The 21,074-nt window shown below is 34.8% G+C and overlaps 1 pseudogene; it reads right to left on the reverse strand.

Moving 5' to 3' along the window:
- Nucleotides 1-531: 531 nt before the first annotated feature.
- Nucleotides 532-1,902, reverse strand: LOC114208218 (nucleosome assembly protein 1-like 1 pseudogene; annotated as a pseudogene).
- Nucleotides 1,903-21,074: the final 19,172 nt, after the last annotated feature.

Raw genomic sequence — 21,074 nt, forward strand, 5'->3', positions numbered from 1 at the left:
AATTATACAGAGTAAAACTCTTCTTTTACTAATATACATTATATCTATAATAGGTTTTGATAACTGATATGTTATTGCTGAAACATTATCCAAAAACATAAGTTTAAAGTAAAATATATTGCATGAATAAATTTTTCCCTGAAATTTGCAGAGTATATTGCCTAGTTTCAGATGAAGTTCCTAGGAGAATGTTAACAATTTCTAAGAATATTATGAATAATATTGCATGATAAGAAGCTGGTAACTTTTGAAACTCATACACTACAATGTGGCTTAACATAATATATATGCATATCGTGTGTGTGTGTGTGTGTGTGTGTGTGTGTGTGTAATGGAGGTTTTCCTTATCTATTGTAGCTGATATTCATTCGATGTTTCAGGAAGGAGACTAATTTCTTCATTTCTTCGTGTGGTCTTGTAAAGATCTAATATTTTTATTTGTAATTTCACAAGAGAAGCAAACATAATTAATAACGAATAACAGATACTGCCCATTGCTTTTATTTCTTTTTTTTAATTATATTTGACATTTTTATTTTAAGCTGGAAAAACAAAACAAACAAACAATAACAAAAAAACTTGAAACAGGCTTGTCAAATGATGTAAATTCATCCTTTCCAGGGAAGCAGAAGGTAGACCAGTGCAGGTTATCCTCAAGGCCACATACATCCTGCTTCACTGCTGCTTGCACTCTGCTGGGTTTTGATCCTTCTTTGAGTCATAGTCTGGATCATTTTCCTCATCTCCTTCTTCTTCCCCTTCCTCATCTGCTTCTTCACCTTCTTCATCATAATCATCATCATCATCTTCGATAGCTTCTCCAGTAAAGTATAACACTGATCTTGGGATTATACGCTCACATAGAAAGTGACCAATTTCAAAGTCTGCAGCAAGGATAGCTTCAGCATCATCATCCAGATCTCCACTTTCAGGAACTTCAGGAGGGGCAAAAAAATTAAAGAAAGAGTTGTTGGAAACTGTTTTGGTCACAGTACGAACTGTCCTACATCCCTTGTGTTTCTGTTTCTTCTTAATGGTTTTCAAAGCGACATTCTTTCCTTTTTTCCAATCTATCTGGCACCCTGTATAACCCATAATTTCTGGTCCATCGAAAGAAAAGGGATCAGAATCATCTGGTTCTGACCTCATCCTATATGTCTTTGTCAACACTTCATTTGTGAAATATTCATTGGGTTCAAAGTGAAATTCTAAGACAAAACTCATGGGCTGGCCAGCATCTGAGAACTTCACTTTAATATCTTTCAAGTGCTTCAAAATAGGTTCATCATGTTCCTGAACCATATCACTGAGCAAGTCAACGTTCTTAAAAACAGTCAACCAGAATTCAGGAATTCCCTTGGGGTCTTCTTTTTCTTCATCCTTTTTCTCATCTTCAATCTTGGCTTTTTCTTTCAGCTCCTCTGAAATTTCATCCTCCTCATCTGGTTTCCATTCACATTCTTCTTCCGCAGGTTCGTAAATTGCATTAATGATCTCAAATCGCTTATCAAATAGAGGCTGATAGAGAACAGCATACTTTCTTTCAAGATCATGAACTTCCTCATAGAATTTGGCTTCTATCTGTGCACATTTAACTTGAAGATTTTTGAGAGCATTCACTCATCTTTTAACTACCCTAGGCAAGCTTTCAATGTATCCTGTTGGTGTTTCTACCAGACCATCAAGTCATTCTTGAAGGGCTGCAAGAATCTGAGGATTTTGCATCATCTGAACAGTCAGCTGATGCATTTTGATTTTTGTTTCTTCACCAGTTTCTTCTTCTTCTACTTCTTCAACATCATCCAAATCTTGATCAAGTTCAGACTGTTCTTTGTTGTCAATGTCTGCCATGTTGTAAGAATTCCAAATATCGGTGGCTAGCACGGGGAGCCAGGCGGTTGGAGCTGCCCATTGCTTTTATTTCAAACTTACTCTTTTTTTCCTCTGGCAATATTTAATTTGTCTTTAATCCCATGCAGTGTATTTCTCATTTCAGCTATTATAGTTTTCATGTCAAGAATTTCAGTTTGGATCTTTTTTGACATTTTAAGTTTTGAACTTAAGTTCTGAACACATGAAATGCAATCTAACATCTGTTTTAATGCCCATGCCTGCTAATTCTAATATCTGTGTCATTTATGGTTCAGTTTTAATTGGTCAACTTTCCTCCTAATTATGGATCATGTTTCCCTATACCTTTAAGTGTCTGGTGACTTTTTTATTGGGTCCTAGTGATTATACATTTTGCCTTGTTTGTGCTGGATATTTTTGTATTCCTATATTCTGAAGCTTTGTTCTGACATGCAATTAAGCTACTTGGAAACAGTTTGGCCGTATCAGGTCTTGTTCTTAAAGATTTGTTTGGCAAGACAACGACAGTTTTTAATATGGGGCTAATTGTTCCCTGTTAGTGAAAGAAGACTCTTCTATGTGCTCTGCCTAATCCTCCTTGAATTATGAGGTTTTCCAACTGGTGGAAGGGAACAGGCAGTTTCTGGCCCTTCGTGAGTGCCATTTATTTATCCTTTAATGTTTTTGGATGGTTCTTTCTCCAGCCACAGATGGTTCCCCCAAAGATGAGTAATTTTTCTTCTCTCATCTGTAGCTTTCTCACATTTCAATATGGGAGGCTGAATTTTATGATCTGAGATTCCATATCAATTTTAAATATTCTACTAATTTTGACAATTTTCCAAAGCATGTGAGGGCAATATCTAAAACAATTGTTTAGAAATTGTGCATTCTTTCTCTTTAAATTTTTTATTGTTATGTTAATCACCATACATTACATCGTTAGTTTTTGATTCGGTGTTCCATGATTCATTGTTTGTGCACAACATCCAGTGCTCCACGCAGAACGTGCCCTCCCCAATACCCATCACCAGGCCAACCCATCCCCCCACTCCCCCACCCCCATCTAGAACTCTCAGTTTGTTTTTCAGAGTCCATCATGTCTCCTGGTTCGTCTCCCCCTCCGATTTCCCCGCCTTCATTCTTCCCCTCCTGCTATCTTCTTCTTTTTTTTTTTCTTAACATATATTGCATTATTTGTTTCAGAGGTACAGATCTGTGATTCAACAGTATGAAATTGTGCATTTTTTTTAAATTGGCTTCAAATACTTTGACACTCCTATCATTGAAAGGCAGTGTCTGTGTCTCCCGCCTTCGTGTATGCATGAACTTATAACTTTCAAGCAGTAGGGTATGACAGAAGTTTACCATGTGACTTGTGAGGCTATGTCATAAGAGACTATGCAACTCTCATTCAATCATGGTAACATTCATGTTGTAGTCCCTCAGTAAGATATTTGACTATCTATTCAGTGAAATCCCACGAGGGGTCCAAGACACATGGCAAAGTCTTGAATTTACTCTTGTTGAGAATTCTACTTGAGTTGTGTCTTTGTGTTATTCCAGCCTGGCCACTACACATGTGAATGAAGCAGACTCCCCGATCATTCCAGATTTCATGTACTCCCAGCTGAGGCTCCCAACATAATGGAGAGAAAACAGGTATTTCTTTGATTCCTTATATAAATTCCAGACCCACAGAATTTATGAGTGTAATAAAATAGTTGCTTTATGCTAGAAATTTTTAGATGTTTTGCTATGTGGCAATAGTAATCAGAAGAACAGTTATGAAAGTAATTAGTTTTATCACTTTACTAAATTGATATGATATTCTACAGAGTTAAATGTCAAATTAAGGTTCTTATTTCAACTGAAACCTGCAAATTTTATGTTCAATTAAAATAACTTCCCTGACCGGGCACCTGGATGGCTCAGTTATTAAGCGTCTGGCTTCGGCTCGGGTCATGATCCCAGGGTCCTGGAATGCAGTCCTGTATCAGGCTCCCTGTTCAGCCAGGAGCCTGCTTCTCCCTCTCCTGCTCCCTCTGCTTGTGTTCTTTCTCTAGCTCTCTCACTCTCTGTGTCAAATAAATAAATAAAATCTTTAAAAAAATAAGATAATGTAGTGTTCCATGATTCACTGTTTGCGTATAACACCCAGTGTTCCATGCAGAACGTGCCCTCTTTAATACCCGTCACTAGGGTAACCCATCCCCCCACCCTTCCTCTCTAGAACCCTCAGTTTCTTTTTATATGCAAACAATGAATCATGGAACACTACATCAAAAACTAATGATGTAATGTATGGTGATTAACATAACATAATAATAAAAATAAAAAAATAATAAATAAATAAATAATAAATAAGATAACCTCCCTGATAGTCTTTAACTGCAAAATTTAAATGTTAATTTTTAAAGTTATACGAAAAACAGCAGTATAATGAAAGAGAAATAGCTTACATACTGTATAAGTATTTTTTATGTCACAAAACTGCAAGACATGATAGTACTATTAAATATAATATTGTGTTGAGCAGGAAAGTACAGGATATACTACAGCTACCATGAACGTTTGGATGAAGTTCAGCTGGAAGCTCATTAGGAAGAAAAGAGGGAAATATTATATTATTACACATATTATCAAGTCATGATAAACAGATGGTGCTTCACTTAAAAAAAACACATTGTATAAAATAATAACCACATCAAGGCAACAGGAAAACATGGAACATAGTTATTATAGCATAGCCAATAGAAAATATATTGATTATATGTTGGCAGTTTTTAAATTTAACTCTTAAGTTATTTTTTTTTCATTTCACAATAATTTTTTCTAGTAAGTCCACATGGAAATTTAGACTGAGTCATTTAATTCATTGAGTTTCGTTTAAGCACACAACTCACAAAATTTGCAAGTAGATTTATAGTGACCTAAAAATTCAATATGACCATATATGAAGAATTGAAACTAAATGGCAACCTTTCACAAAAATATGTTTCTTACTAAATTTCATTGGCTTTTGCGAATTTATGACAGGTCCTGAAATTATCAATACCAGGGAACATTTTTGAAGCCCTATTGAGGCACTTACTGACATGTCCATGTTTTCTGTTGTCAAACTTTAGTTTCTTACTAGACTGAATTTCTTACAGGATATGAGATCTTAACTAGCTTATTTTGTCTTTAGTGCTGTATGTCAATACAGTACCACAATGTATGCAGTATTGGTCATACAGTTTCTAGCAATTCCGCATATGCATAATGTATTTGGACCTAAAGTGCTTCATTTGAGCCATTCAGAGGCACAATTTGTCTCATGCATCTTTTGAATCCCAGAAAATTTTTAAAAATAGTATCTTCCACATTATTCAGGGAGTTTTACTCAGTTTTCCTGGGTATCTCCCACGTATGCGTGAGGTATACATGTAGTGAAACTTGATTGTTTGAGTTAGTCTTTTATTCCAGGGGAGTCTCAGTCATGAAACCTAGATGAATAGAAGGAAAATTATTTTTCCTCTCCTACAATATACTATTTTGAACTAAAGTAAAGACTTTATAAATTATCTACATAGGAAAAAGGTGCAAGATATATATGTGAAAATACTACAGTCTTAAGACTTTGTTACTTAAATTGGATATTTTCTGTTAAAAGTCTCTGTAGTTGGTCAGAACAACATAAAAGAGTTCACTAAGGAAATTGAGAATTTAAATCAAAGTTTGCTTCTGTTAGGCTTTTTGGTCTACTGCAGAGGCAATTTGATAACAAACAAAAATGGTACTGGAGAGATATTTTACAAATGCTTTAGTTAACACATTTAAATATACCTTATACATAGAGAAAATTATCTTAATACTAATAAATGTATACCATTTCATAAAGGATGAGAGTCTAATTTTCAGGAGGATAAAACCAGTTTTGCAAAATGACATTTCATGGAAGCATAATGTTTGAACTGGTCTGTTTAGTTGTAGCAAAAGGAAGTCTCCAGCTGATCCCTTTGATTTCCCTAGCTGGTTTGTTTGATTACCCTCATATGGATAATTCAAAAACCATATTGGGGGAATTTACTCTTTTAGTATTTGCAACTAAAACCTGCTGGGATACTTGGATCTTACAGCTTATAAGCAAACAAGGGGGAAAGCTACATCACTTTTATTTCCGGGCAAGGAATGAATTTTATAAGACTAAGAATGAAAAGAACAGGTTTTCGGGAACATATAATGTAACTTGAAGGTATTTCACCCTTCTAGTTTGATTTCTGTGTCAGTTTTGGTTCTCTGTTAATTGGTTTGCAAAATATTTCATTTATCTTCCTTCATTTGATAATATGTCTTCACAAGACTCATGCAGTCTTACAAACATATGCTTGTTTTTTGATATATTAATTATATCCCATCTGAGCAGTGATAAAAGAAATATCAATATGGTAGTCCAGTTCCAGATTTATTTATATATTAATTTATAAACTTTATTGCATGGCTAATATTTGCAAAATGAACAAAACAGAAATGTCACTTGTCATTATGCATCCGTGGGAGACAAAGTACTTTTGCCATAATTTTAGGTAGCCTGCTGTAGGGAAAACAGAACAGATTAAAAAGGAATGTATAATAAATAGGTCTTTGATTCTGATTCCAACTAGCTGTCCAACGGTTTATTAATAAATTCTGACACTAGCTATCCAGAGTTAGTGCAGATCCCACAGATTGAGGGCTCAGTCCCACAAGACTGTTCCCACATCAGATGCCAGTCATAAGTTGTAGGTCACCTGTATTTTTGACCAACTGGCTATACACCAGGGGTTCAATAATTTGCTAGCACAACTTACAGAACTCAGAAAAAAAACAACAACAAAAACATTTTACTTACATTTACTGGCTTATACAGAATACAACTCAGGACAGCCAGGTGGAGGAGATGCACAGGGCAAGGTTTAGGTGGCGGCAGATTGCCCAGAGCTTCTACGCTCTCTGTGGGCACACCACCCTCCTAGCACACTCGATGTGTTCACCAACACAGAAACTCTGAACCTTGATGTTTAGGGGTTTATATGGAGGTCTCATTATGTATGCACGTTTGATTAAATCACTGGCCATTGGTTTTGAACTCAATCTCTGTTCTCTATCCCTTCTCAGGAGGCTGGGTTGAGGTTAAAATTTCCAACCCTCTAATCATGGCTTAGTCTTTCTGGGGACCAGCCTCCAGCCTGAAGTTGTGGAGGGGTTTTCACCATCTCATGCCGAAGATACTCCTATCACTCAAGAGCTTCCAAAGGTTTTAGGAGGTCTGGGCCAAGAACTGGAGCAGAGACCAAATATTTCTTTTTTTTTTTATATACCACAATAGGTTAAGAGATGTAATTTTTCATAGGGTGATCAGGAAAGTCTTTTCTCACAAGATTACTATCTAGAGAAGAGAATAACTGAAGAGAAGAGTGGAAAGAGATGAGTGTGACTAAAGGTTTTTTAAGGAAATAGTGGTTTGTTTTGAATTATGTTTGGAAACGATCATTCCAGCTGCTCTGTAAAACTGTATTGTAGGGACAAAGGAATAGAAACTGTGAAATTACTCTTTTATTATTATTATTAAACTTTTGGACATATAGATTTCGCACTTTGGGAGGTTTGAATAATGGAAACAAAACTTTTAGCTGAAATGATAGTTCCTCTGGGAAGTCTTCCTTGAATTATTATGCAGTTAAGTGCTTTCGTCTCCAGGCCCACAGAACATCATTTTCAAATGTCTGCTAAAAATAGAACATACTGCACTTTTATAGTTATTTGATTATATGTCTACAGCCACCATTAGTAGGTTATAAGCCCCTGGAGAACTGATTTTGAGTTTGTACATCTTTCTGCCTGGTGGTTACTATATTATAGGTAATCAATAAATTCTCCTGAATGTGTGAATGGACCTAAGCTTTTAAATATTTCTCTTTTGAGACTTAAATATTTAGTTTGCCACACTACTTGGTTTATCATTATTATTTTTTTGCATAAAGAAGGAATCTTTTAAAAATATTTTAAATCTGTTTTATTTAGCACACATATTGAAATGTGTATCATTATACTGATGAGATGACTTAGGTAGTAACAACTTCTTTTTCAGTATGGAATATTCCAGCAATTTTACGACCTTTATATCAAAGTTTTTCTTTCCTTATGGTTTTAATACAACATATTGTAGCACACTGAAATGAAATTTTTATTTTACACCATATGGTAGTCTTCCAATACCACTCAGCAACTAGTAAAAATTTGAGAAAAAAAAAGTAATATTCCATTTCACATAGTATTATTCCATTAGCACTTGCTGAGAAATAAACTTAAATAAAAGATCTTGCATAGTTGGGGTGCCGGAGTGGCTCAGTCATTAAACATCTGCCTTCAGCTCAGGTCGTGATCCCAGGGTCCTGGGATCGAGCCCCGCATCAGGCTCCTTGCTCTGCGGGAAGCCTACTTCTCCCTCTCCCACTCCCCCTGCTTGTGTTCCTGCTCTCACTGTGTCTCTCTCTGTCAAGTAAATAAATAAAATCTTAAAAAAAAAAAAAAATCTTGCATAGTCAATAGAGACTGCAGAAAACAAATATCTGTTTTTGTGTTTTATAATTCCATAAAAATACAGGATTTTTTATATATGTACTAAAACATGCAGTACTGTTTAATCTTTTAGAAAAGTAGTAAAAGAATTTATACTGTGATAACATGAAATAGGTATTTATAAATTAAAACCGTTGTATCTTAATTGTTCATTTAAATATTCATATATGTATATACATATCCTCTTATAACTTATTTTAATCTTCTCCATTGATACTTTTCATTTGTCTTTAATCAGTTAAAACAAGAAGAAAAAGAAAAACCTTACACGTTACTTTAAAATTATCTATTTCAGTATTTCCTTAAAGTTTATATTTGTAATACTTATTAATATGGTTTTTATCATAGGTTTAACTAGAAGCAATTTCTATTTTAAGACTATTACTTTTTAAAATGTAAAACAAAACAATTGCAACATACAAAATTTTTCTTTTTAAAGACAAGATTGATACAACATTCTCAATGTCCCTAACAATAGTAATTACATTTTAATTTTTGCAAAATCAACAGTGGTGTGTATCAGCAATGGTGTACAATTAACATGTCTGTAATGAATTTTTAATATACTGAGAAAAAATATAATTTACAGAGCATTTAAAATATTATTAAATCAAGGTGTTTATACAAATGAGCACTCTTGAATTAAACCAGTTTGACTTGCTATTAAACTTAAGTAATAGGTATAATCCCTCTTAGTATTTGAATTTGGAACAAAACAACACTTAAGTAAGTATGTATTTTAAATAAAGATCTAGGTCAGAATGGAAACCATCACTAGTAAAGGAAATTTAGACCATAAAATCTATTTACACAAATGCTTCTCCCTAGTTTTTTTAATTCATTGTTAGGCAGTAAATTATTTATTTTATTTTATTTTTTTAAAGATTTTATTTATTTATTCATGAACGACAGAGAGAGAGAGAGAGAGAGGCAGAGGGAGAAGCAGGCTCCCAAGGAGCAGGGAGCCCGATGCGGGACTCGGTCCCAGGACCCTGGGATCATGACCTGAGCTGAAGGCAGATGCTTAACCATCTGAGCCACCCAGGTGCCCTGTTAGGCAGTAAATTAAATGTGCCTTTCCTTCCAGGCACCAGAATACAACTGGGTGACAAATTTTATGTTTCCCTATAGCTTTGAGAAAATAAATATCAGTGCGTGTATGCTTTCAAAATATGTAATCACCACTGGTCAGTTATTACATTTGTTTGATGTTATTTTAAATTAAACAGAAAACATTAGATCTATTCTATTTGATTATTTTTAGCAGAGAAACCTTTAGGCAGAATTATAAATTAAACTCTTGCTTTCTTTAGAAGGACATTCATTTCTTGAGGCTTATCGACATTGGTCTAATTTAGGTTCAATGCAATGGGGTCACTCAGTTGAAATCACATGGTTTATGTTTGCATCATGTTCTGCAGGGGTTTACCTCATGAGATTAAGAAATCAATGCTTATACTAGGTATTCAGTTTATTGTCTCCCTTGAGTCCGTGAGAGGTTATGCATTTCTACTTAGTGAAGCCTGTTGAGAGGGCCAGAGTGGTTACTTTTTCTTCAAAGCAATCGTAAGTATCCCTCTGAAACAGTTCTTCCCCAGGGCACAATTAGGATGATTCCCTCCCTCTGCACAGAACTACTTTTAATCACTTTGAAGTGGCTGTAATTATTTCTTTCTGACCGCTCTTGGGCCTGGATGCACAAAGGTTACTAGGAGTGCCTCACTATTCTGTCTTCAAACCTATGTTACATACTGAGTGAGAGACTCACAGCATCATGTTCTCTATTCCAGTGGGAGGTAACACAGAAAGCAGAGAAGATAAACATGGCTTCCTGGACAACAAAGGGATCGAGCTGTGATGTAGAATTCCCTTTCTTAATCTTATGTAAGGTTCAGCAAATATCACTTAAAAAAATAAATAATAAAACAAAATGAAACAAAGCAGAAACTACCTAAATAATACACCAGTCTCACTTTCGGAGAAATAAAGCCTATTAATAAATAAACACCAACGATTTACTTTTAATGTCAAATTTTAGTACACAGTTTATATTGGCCCAGAAAATTACTTTTAATATATAGAAGTTCTATTTTTCATGTAACTAATAGGTCAAAATAGCTAAAGAATGCTTTTATGCCCTTGGAAATACTCTGTTTAAAAAAAAGTCTTCCACGTTTTTGTCTGGAATGCTATTTACATGCTGGTGTGCAATCTTACATCTGTCATTTGGTTTTAATGAAAGGCATGTGCAATGTGAGTCACATATATAATGGTTTATTCAACAAGGGTAATGTTTGAATTTTATTGTTTTATATATTTTTGTCTGTATGAAGGGTAGAAATGTTTAAAGGTTTAATATCTTATAATAAGGATTATACATTGTTTTGCTAGAAAAATACATATTCAGCCAAAATGAGACTATCTAGAATTCCAGAATTTTGCAATTTGTAATTAAATTCATATAGTAGTTTTCAGTGTCCTTCATAAAATTCACCTTGTTCTCATCCTATCAACATGGTTAAGGAAACATCTTTGAAATTTGGTCAATAATCTCTACATTACTAAATCAAACGGTCAACTCCCAAATCTTACTTGATTTAGCAGTACTTGACAGAGTTGATAATTCTGTTTCTTTTGAAATACTTTTTTTTCTTGGTTGAATGATATCATGAATACCTGGATTTTTTCCCAACCCTGCTGGCTGCTCTCTTAGTTTTCTTTGTTTGGTTCTTTTTCACTCCCTGATCCTTTAGGGGGATTCCTTCCTTGATTTTTTAATTACTCTGAAATAATGAGCTACCCCCAAAGTCAGTGGTTTAAAATAAATATGTGTTATTGATCAGGATTCCATATGTCTTTCAAGTGGTCCTGGGACAGGTTCTGTTGATTTTAATGCTTACTTATACATAGGTGTTCAGCTGGTGTGTTGTTTGATAGGTGATTGGTCCGAATAGCCTCCATTATATTTCCGGAGGTTGGTAGGCTTGATGACATAGACAATAGAGGTGATTGAACCATATTATTCTTAGCATCAAGCAGACTAACCTGGGCTTGTTCATATGAAAATGACAGTCTTTCAAAAGAGAAACCAGAAGTGCATAAGGTGTCTAGAGGGCTGGCTTGATACTTCCATTACAAACTTTTGGCCAAATCATGTCACAAGGCTGGCCTAGAATCAAAAGGGTATGAATAGGTGTCACCTCTTGTGGGAAGGTACTATAAAGTCACATCAGAAAGGGCACGGATTGAAGGAGAGTAAAGAATTGGGGACACATTTGTAAATAATATTCCCCAACCACTTTTTGTTTCTGTATTTATTTCCTCAGTGATCTTATCCAGGTGCAGAGATGGTTTTAAATGCCATGCTGAGAACTTCTAAATTGTATTTGTAACTAGTACTTCTCCTTGAAATCTCGGACTTATGTAACCGATTTCTTATTTGCTCTTTTTAATTGGATGCCAAATAATCTTCTTGCCCACCCTACCAACCTGCTTCTGCAATATTCTTCCCCATCTTAGGTGTTGATATCTGCCTCCAGTTTAGAGGTCAAAAACTTAAAATAATGCTGATGTCCTCTTTTTCCCATGCTCTAAATTCAGTCCATCAATAATTTACCTATCTGAAAAGTGTGGGGAGGAAAAAAATGTTTCCTCTACCATCTTAGGTTATTAGCAGGGGCTCTGTAACAAACAAACGAACAAACAAAAAACAGAAAAAGAGAAGTTTAGTAACATGTGTATCTCATATTTAAGTGGAGAAACTCAGGGATGAGTAACTCAAGAGGTAGCTTAGAAGTAAGATTTATATAAAATCTTTAACACACCAAAAATACATTTGTAAAGAAATGACAGGAAAAAGAAGGCCGTTTTAGGCTTCCAAGGGCTGCACACTGAGAAGGTAACTGTGTTGGGGAAAACTAATGGTAGATAAAGGCTAGTTAGTAAAGTTTGTGATAGAGATTTTTTTGGTGCCATCTTTGGACTGATAAGGATCTAAAGTTGCCTCTGGTGATTAAGTTTCGTCCTTCCTGGTAGAGAGGGGAGGGACACATTTGCAAACTTATGTTCTGCTTTTAGACAAAAGGGAGAAAGGCAGAAAGCTTTTCCTGTATCTGCTTCTCAGTTGCCTTCAGCTGAAAATAATCCTTATATGAAAGTGGCATATTTTGGATAGCAAATTCTGCTATGCTTCAAGACTACTTCTCCCCAGTTTCAGTACTTCCATGTCTAAACCAGCACCTGTCTCCCAACCGTATTATTAAAACACCTTCTGTTTTCCTCTTTCTGACCTAGCTCACCTAAAACCTATTCTCCCTAGGCAGCCAGAGTAATTCTGTTAAAATTTAAATTAAATTATATCAGTTTTCTACTTAAAACCTTTCTACAGCTCTCAGATGTTCTTAGTTCAAAAGCAGTGTCTCTTCAACGAGTCTTTCCCCACATCTTCTTTATTCTTCACGTGACTCTGCTTGGGCGTGGTGGAAATCTTGTTTTATGTCAAAGGTGCCTGGCATATTGGTGCCTCAGGACATTGGTACAGTCGTAATTCTATCTGTAATTCTCTTCTTCCATCAGATACATGACTCTTTTTCAGGCTTTGCTCACATTTCACATTTTAAATTATGCCTTCCCTGTTCACCTTATAGTAAATTAACAGTAAATAAACACTACCCCTCCTGCTACAATCCCACTTTCAGCACTCCCTCTCCTGTTACCTGATTTACCGGCTTTATTTTTCATTTAACACAATTAACCATCAGACACACACACACACACACACACACACACACACACACTTTTATATTTTGGTCTATCTCACTTCTCGAATTATCAAACTATTTGAATGGAAGGATCTTTTATCTTTCATTGATTGCATAACTAAGTACTCCATATATTTGCTGGTGAAAAATAAGGGCAAGAAAAGTAAAATATTCCAGGTAATTCTTACAACTAAACAAGTTGTAAGCACAAAGATCAAAAAGTGATCAAATGGGCAAATAACTGACCATTGTGTATGGAATGCTATTTAGTGGAAAACAAAGGTTTTTTTGGAGACATGACTAACCATATTAGTGACAAGGCAAAAATCTAAAAATGTATATACCAACTTGTTAAAAGCTATAATAATCTCCCCATATGGGGTGGGTGTGGTAGGATTATTAGGATTTGCAAGGGGTGTATGAGAAGAGTAAATTCCATGTTTTATTAAAATTACTTACATATTTTAAAGTTTCTCAAGATATATAATCAACTTTAATTAACATCTTTAAACATTTTTAAAGTTTCCTTGATGTACTTATTCATAATTATATACTATAGAATGAACTAATCTCATAACTATAATATAATTGAAAGTAAGAATATAACATTAAACATGATGACCAATTGATGCAAATACAAGTCATGCACTGACAAATACCATTCTGTAAACTGAGTGAATTACAATTACCTGCATTTTCTTGAGTGTACTAGGTGTTTGTGATATTGCTAACATTTTTTGGCTATAATATTTCTAAGTAATGTGTTAATTTTAATTTATAAGTATTATTGTAGTTACTTTAAATAATTCATTAATTAAGTTTCCACTAAGTAGCCTTTAGTCTAAATATAAGATTATAAAATTGTCTTTCATTTATTTATAAAAACTAAAGAAATGACTGGCATTTTCCTTGAAGTTTATTTGTGGCTTATCAATAGAAAAGAGATATCAGCAAAGCTTTTGAGAATTGCTGGTCTCAAGAGAAGATTCTATTCCTTTATAACCATATTCTCTTTTCATTTTGAAAGCACAGAAGCACACAATCAGCTTTAATTAAGATAAATTTAGAAGCTTCTGTGGATTAAAATAGTAAAAGAAAAGCAAATATAAAAATAATTAGAGCTTAAAATAATAATTTTAATAACCATTGTCAATTCGAATGTTATTACAGTTATTTTGTTTTTGTTTTTGTTGTTTTCTTAAATTTCATACAGGCTTATTTTTATTTGCATGTTGGTATTTTTATAACTTGTTCATAATTTGGTATTTATCATTTATTGAAATGACTATGGTTCACATGTTCTTTTAATGAATACTATAATAATACCATTTATCTTTTTCCTATCAAAAGTCAATTTTAGTTCAGAGGATGAATTAGAGCCTGAATGTTGTGTTATCACTGATTCAAGTAATCAAAACCTAACCTTCTAAGTTCATACTCATTCCACAGTCTATCTGAATTTAAAGAAAGCACTTTATTCTTTCATTAGATTTATTATTGTTAGTTTACAAAGTTGGGAAGTAAGTTCACATTATCCAGAACCTCAATTTATCTCCAAGATTGTTTATATGCAGTTTCTAGAATTTAATCAAAATCATCAGGCATTGGGGCACCTAGGTGGTTCAGATGGTTAAGCATCTGCCTTTGGCTCAGGTCATGATCTTAGGGCCCTGGGATCAAGCCCTACATCAGGGTCCCTGCTCAGTGGGAAGCCTGCTTCCCTCTCTCCCTCTGCCTCTCCCCCAGCTTGTACTCTTTCTGTCTCTCTCGCTCTCAAATGAATACATAAAATCTTTAAAAAAATATTACAGGCATAGAAGACAAAACCTGATCAAAAAACAAGAGATAAAATAATCACAAGAAACAGACTCACAGGAATCTAGATAAGGGACTTGTCAGCCATGAACATTAGAATAATTATAGCTAACAATCAATGAACTACAAGATAAGATTGTAGAATTTTCTAGAGAACTAGAAACTATCAAAAGAACAACATGGTAAGTCCAGAACTAAAAAATAAAATAAGCTAAAGTGTAGAACTCAGGAGCTGTTTTTCACAGTAAGAAAGAAGAGAGGAAATTTTCAATGGACTGAGGGGTGGGTCAGAAGAAAATACACAGACTGAAATAAGGAGAGACAAAGAGGCATAATGCCATAAAAGATATTAAAAGACATATGGGCTATAATGAAAAATTATATATATGGATTGCTAGAAGCAAGGGAGAGAAACGATATCTGAAGAGATTAAGGTTTGTATTTTCCTATAAAACTAATGAAAAGCTCCAAGCCACAGATTGAAGAATGCCAAACAGGAAAAATAAAAGAAGGCCAAACCTAGGCACATCATGATATCACTATTGAAAATCAATAACAGTTTTATAAGCCATTTGATGAAAAAGACCATTACTTTGAAATGAGCAACACAGTATACTGGAAGTAGTCAACAACAGCAACAAGCAAGAAGAATAGAAGAGAAGGAAATGATATTTTCAAAGTGCTAAAAAATTGCCAACCTAGAAGTCTATATGCAATAAGTATACCCTTTAAAAAAAATAACAGTGAAATGAAGCTTATTTGGAAGGGAGGAAGGAAGGAAGGAAGGAAGGAAGGAAGGAAGGAAGGAAAGGAAGCAAGGAAGGAGAGCGAAAGAAAGAAAGAAAAAGAAAGAAAGGAAGAAAGAAAGAAAGAAAGAAAGAAAGAAAGAAAGAAAGAAAGAAAAAGAAAAAAGATAGAAAGAAAGAAAATGCTAGTTATTAAGTACATACCAATACTAAAGGAAATTTAGAGTCCTTATGAAAAGTAAAATAAGAGGGTTGTTATAAACCTAAATAATGTAGTAGACACAAGGAAAAAAAAAACATCTAAATAGTTATATAGTCATATATAGAGAACCATCTCACTCGTGAACATAGATGAAGAAATTCTACTTAAAATATTTGCAAATACATTGAAGCAGCATATAAAAAGAAAAATATATTACAGTGTATTGAGTTTATTCCAGAAATACAAGATTGGCGTAACAATGTAATTGACCAGCTTAAAGAATGAAGAAATATAAAAGCATATGTTCATCTCAATATATGAGAAAGCAGTAAATGGAATTCAATGTCACTTCATGTTGAAAGAACCTCACGTTTCTTATAAAATTGGAATTCAAATGGAAATTTCCTTTAAAAAGATTTTTTCTATAAAAAAATCTATAGACCATATCAAGATACCATACACATGATAGTAAAATATTGAAATAGTTTCTTCTGAAAGAATGCCTGCTATCACCACTTCCATGCAGCTTTTTACGGAGAAACCTAGCCCAAGGCAATATAGTAGAATAATGTTAATGCCAGTAACAATAATAGCAAAATGTATAAAAAATGGAAAGGAAGAAAAAAAAACCGTCATTTGTAGCCACATCATGGTATACCTAGAAAAAGCCAAAGGATCTACAGATAAACTACTAAAGTAATAAGCAAATGTTAATTTCACAACACACAAAAACACTACATAAATACATGTACCTGTGAGATATTATATGACATAAACTTCCAGAAAATATATAATGTACCATAGCTTCAGAATATTAGAGCATATTACTATAGAATTGAAAAGTTAAATTTTTGTGTTTTCTTTTCCGAGTATGTCAACACTGAGATCACATACGGTTCTAAAAACCATGGAATGTGTTTGCTCTTCCTTATCACTGATGGTTCTACTGCAGCTCTCCAGTGATTATGCAGATGCCTTATTCAGTAATGCACTTTTCTTCTTCTCTGTGTGATATGGACAGTGTAAGTTGGATTACTGATGAAGAAAATAGATGAGAAAAGCAAATACAGTGTGGGAAGAGGTACTATATATCAAATAAAGACATTGATTATCCTTTGTTCTTTCTGCTTCAAGAGCAGATATACTGAACTCTTCAGGAAGTTGTTGCTGTTCTCTGTCAAGAAGTCCCTTGTTCCTTCTAACCACACGCTTAGACTGGCTCCTTCCTGTCCCCTCTGCATATCTGAGTCGGCAAATATTACACAAGTTGGGGAAACTAGCTTGTATATCATATTTTGGGGCTGTCGTATACTAATTATGTGCTTGATTAATAAAAATATTTTCTTTGTCCAAATTTGGTTTGGGGGGGCATTCAATTATAAATTCCCATAGAGTCTGTGGTAAATATTGCATTATTTCATTTCTTTGAACAGTTATTTCTTGAGTGACTCTGCTATCTCTAGCAAGTGCATATAGCAACTGTGAACTACATTAAAGGAATGTACATACAGTGAATATAACGAAGAATGCCGTGGAAGGTAAATTCCATTGCAATTTCAATGGAAGTTACAAGACCTTATCTATGGTTGTCCTTTTTACATCTATATATTAGTCATTAGTATTAAGGCCAGATTATTGTATAGAACCTTCTGATTTTACGTATTTCTTTTTTGGGCAGAGTTATGATAACCTTTACCAGTAGAATATGATTTCAAATTACCCAGAGTCATAAACATTTATGAGAATATCATAAAGAATTCACTTTATTTTAACCTACTTCAAATATGCTTGGCTATTTAATCTAAACAGACTATTTATATAATCATGCCCGTGTTTTACCACTAATTGTCATGCAGATCATTTTAAAATTAGGGAGACAAAAGGACCTCAAGAAGGTTTCCCCCCCCCCAGTTTCCCATCAGTATTATCTCTGAATTTTAAAAAGGGAAATGGGAATGTCAGTATTTACCTCTCTTCCTCTAAAGGGGAACAAATGACGCAAACTTAAACAGCCATCTATTTTATTACTTGCTACCATTACCACCACAAATGTCTTCTTTTAGTTATTCTAAATTCCTTTTTCTGCAATCTAAGTGTGCGACTTCCATTTTTTCAAACTCTGGACAGGGAAAGGTGAGTGGGAGACACAGAGTGACAAGTCTTCACACTTTCTGGCACCTTTAAGGACTGGAATATATTAACATATGTGTGTTGCTGAACGATTTGGGCGTGTCCCTTTAAGCCTCTTTCTGTACTTGAAACAAACTGTCCTATCTCTTTGATTTCCCCATGTGTTGAATTTAGCTAGGAGACTTTTTCACAAGCTCTATTTTCAAACATCACAGCATAGTTCAGCAGATTGGGACTCAGTAGGACATTCCTCCAGAACATTTTTTTTATTTATTGAATGCAAAGTTATATGCTCAAATTACTCCAATTTTTAATTGTTATTGGACAGATAGAATCTGTCTTAAGTGCACATTCTTATCCTTACTCAGGTTTACAGAAATTATCCCTCCTAAGCAAAGACAAAACAGATTTTAAATATTTACACATTTCCTTCTTTTAATAACTTCAGAAGTGTTAAAGCAGCATCAGTGACAACTATTTAGCTACTTAGTTGAGAATTCTATATATTTTTACATTTTAACAGATCTGTTGAAGATAATTCCTTTATAAAATAAGCTAACTTTAGTCTACCTTTTTTTTTTAAAGATTTATTTATTTATTTTGAGAGAGTGAGAATGAGAGGGAGAGAGAGAGTACATGAGAGCGGGGAGGGTTAAGGGAGAAGCAGGCTCCTTGCTGAGCAGGGAGCCCGATGCAGGACTCGATCCCGGGACTCCAGGATCATGACCTGAGCTGAAGGCAGTTGCTTAACCAACTGAGCCACCCAGGCACCCTAACTTTAGTCTACTTTAAGATGTAATTATGTGTTGTCATATAATTTCTCAATTTTATGTTTAGTATTTCTCTCTCCATGATTAGATTGTAATGACAATAACAATGGGAACATTTTGTATGCTTAGGTTCTCCTGCAGTTTCCCAGACTAATAATATTTTCATATTAGAAATTTAAAAAATACTGACTTACTCACTGAATGGTATAGTTGGAGATGGAAGAGTTTTGTGTGTTTTGTTTGTTTGGGTTTGTTTTGTTTTGTTCTTTAGACAAGTTTACTATCGCCAATAAATCACACTGTTAGAGGTTAATTGGACACGTAGGTATTCAGGCCAGGGTCCCCAACAAAAAAACAGGGACCAGGGACAGCTAAGACAAAACCAGACTAGCATCCTGTTTTACAGCTTAGACAAGACCACAATAGCATCCTGTCTAGCAGCCTCTGCAGGAGTGACTTTCCCCAAACATCCTGAAACAAAAATGTTAACTGTAAAACACTGGTCACTATCACAAGTTGAGGCAGTTAGTCTCCAGATGTCAGCCCAAAAGACCATCAACATGTGAACAATAACCTAGTAGGTAAACAGCGGCATGATCAAAGCCCTGACTGTCACACCTTAGCAGCCAATCCACAGGGGGCCAATCTCAGGAGGCTTAAAATAGTTCCTTGAAAGAGCTTATAAAAACCCCTAGATTTGAATGCCAAAAACGGCAACCCTCTAGGGTCCCCTCCCTCTCTGGGAGCTTTGTACTATCACTCAATAAACTGCTTTGCTGCCCAACACCCTTGGTCAGGTCTGCCTCTTCATTCTTCCAAGTAGCGTGATCAAGAACCGCGGGCACTAAGGGAACAAACATCCTGTAACAACATGGTTAAGCCATCATCCTATGCATTGAGTTAGCCTTAGGTATATTGTAATGTTAAAATGTTTGTCAGGTTAGGGCGCCTGGGTGGCTCAGTTGGTTAAACGACTGCCTTCGGCTCAGGTCATGATCCCGGAGTCCCAGGATCGAGTCCCACATCGGGCTCCCTGCTCAGCGGGGAGTCTGCTTCTCCCTCTGACTCTCTTCCCTCTCGTGCTCTCTCTCTCTCTTTCTCTCTCTCTCAAATAAATAAATAAAATCTTTAAAGAAAAAGTTTGTCAGGTTAAATTTGAATTGGATGTAAATTAGTTGTATTTGCGATGTATAAATCAACACCTATAAATTCCTATTCATGCAGAAAATGTCATCCATAGTAAGAGATGGAAGATATTTGAGTATGACCTTGGATAACTAACAACTTTCACATTTAAATTGTCAGAATCTTGCAGTAGTCATACTTACATATGCAAAGTTCTGAAAAAAATGAAGTAAACAAATCAGTATGTTAAACAATTCTGAATAGGTAACTTTAAACCCACCAGTATTTATCCAACTAAAACAGTGTTTTTTAAATGCTTCATTATGTCATAAGAGATCAGGTAGTTTTTTAAAAAGTAATTAGCGACAAAATGATTGAACTTTCCTTAAGTCTACCTTATGTGTCAAGGTACTAAGATGTCTCAATCTATGTGACAGATGGTGTTTTCGTTTTGTTGTCAAAAACTGACCTCTGTTCTACAGCGCCAAAATGAAACACGAAGCCAGAGTTTGGGGATGAAGAATGATAGTTTATATTACTTTGCCAGGCAAAGGAGGCTGCAGCAAGCTAATGCCTTCAAAACTGCTGAACAACTAGGGTAAAAGGCTGAGGGGTTTTATAGGAAAATACAGGATCTGGGCAGTTTCAGTGAGAATCTGGTACGTGCTGCCAGCCTCGTTTGTTATGTCCTTCTAGGTGGTCTCGTGACCAGGGCTGGGCACCGTCCTCAGTCTCCTTACTCAGTATGGATATGGAGTCTTGGGAACAAAGGGTTCTTCTACAGAAAAACAAGTGAAAGGGAGGGGGAGGCTTCATGAACGAGGAAGAGAAAAACTAGTTGTTTAAAGTCAAGCCTTGCTGAAGCATTAGTGTGTCTATCTTAATTTCCATCCATATTTACGTTTCTACAGCAGTTTCAGTTTCAGTATAAGCCAATTTTGAATGATAGATTAAAGGGAAAAGAACATTTACAAAGTTTCAAACTGAAAACATGCTTCTTTTTTTTTTTTTTTTTGGAGTATGATAGTTTGCTGAATAGCTGTTAAAGAAAAGAACTTCTATTTCTCTACTA

Source organism: Eumetopias jubatus, unplaced genomic scaffold (genome assembly GCF_037043125.1).
Source record: "Eumetopias jubatus isolate StellerSeaLion01/CBP00866 unplaced genomic scaffold, mEumJub1_p1.0 scaffold_2, whole genome shotgun sequence".
Taxonomy (NCBI): Eukaryota; Metazoa; Chordata; class Mammalia; order Carnivora; family Otariidae; genus Eumetopias; species Eumetopias jubatus.